This window comes from Aplysia californica, unplaced genomic scaffold, assembly GCF_000002075.1.
Source record: "Aplysia californica isolate F4 #8 unplaced genomic scaffold, AplCal3.0 scaffold00009, whole genome shotgun sequence".
In the NCBI taxonomy this organism is placed as follows: Eukaryota; Metazoa; Mollusca; class Gastropoda; order Aplysiida; family Aplysiidae; genus Aplysia; species Aplysia californica.
Genome location: NW_004797279.1, coordinates 1840642 through 1841752, shown reverse-complemented (window position 1 = coordinate 1841752; position 1111 = coordinate 1840642). Strand labels below are relative to the sequence as shown.

General features: G+C 46.9%; 1 protein-coding gene across 1 annotated transcript in view; it reads left to right on the top strand.

Annotated features, from left to right (window-relative positions):
- Positions 1 to 1111, top strand: part of LOC101861332 (solute carrier family 23 member 2) — a 17920-nt gene that overhangs the window by 12387 nt on the left and 4422 nt on the right. The window lies entirely within an intron of this gene.

Below are 1111 nucleotides of genomic sequence, written 5' to 3'. Positions count from 1 at the left end.
CCCCCCCTCCCTGCGTACCATGCACTGGATCCAGGCCAGTCTCCCAATAGCTGGGACCATAATAGCATACTGCCGATTGAATTCATTTGATTGAGTCGGTGGTCAGCCACATTTCCTTCATTGATAGGGTAAAAGGCAACGGTAGTCGCGCATAAGGATGCACACAATTCGACCGAATTCAACTGAGTTCGATAATGACCTTCAAAATCACAACTTCGTTTATCAAGGTCAGGAGTAGAACCGGTCATATTGTGTCAGAATGGTAGCTTTTGCTTCTTCATGGAGGAAAATCTGGATGACTCCGACTCAATTGAATTGAATCTGAGGAGATTATAAATTCTAAGATCCTTGATTGAGTCCCATTGGCAGTGTACATTGAGTATTATGAAAGGGATCATGACGTGGTCTGTTGTTGACCTTGTTCTGCCAGAACAGACAGTTGCAACTGTGCTGTAAGGTTGGGAATTTCTTGTCCTTTCTGCTCTAAAATCAATCAAGTAAAAAGAAACCGTCTCGTCGTGTGCGACTTCTCATCCGATCGCTCCATGTAGCGATTGAAGGTTTCATCGCCTACGACAGACTGGGGGTATGACAGGTTCAGAGCATCACCATTGGTCAAAATATCTTGCCAAGAAGTGCTTGTCGACACGCCGTGTGAGGTGTGTGTGTGTGTGTGTGTGTGTGTGTGTGTGTGTGTGTGTGCGTGTGTGTGTGTGTGTGTGTGTGCGTATGTGTGTGCGTCGGTGAAGGCAAAGCTCGAGGCCATGTGCAAAATATAACTTGCTTCTGTCTCTCTGTTGTGAACTGCAAGTCGCCAATTGGATTTACCAGTCACGCGCCACTTAACGTCGCGTCGCACATAAGGAGAGACTTTTGTCGCTTCTGTCGCACGCGACTGAAAATTTGGGCGCGACTACACACCTCGTGACTGATCGCGAGCGACTGTCGCACGAAACTAAACGTCGTGTATAGGCTAAATATGTTATGTGTGTATGTATGCGTGTGTATGTTTGTGTTTGTGTTGGTGTGTGTGTGTGAGTGTGTGTGTGTGTGTGTGTGTGTGTGTGTGTGTGTGTGTGTGTGTGTGTGTGTGTGTGTGTGTGTGTGTGTG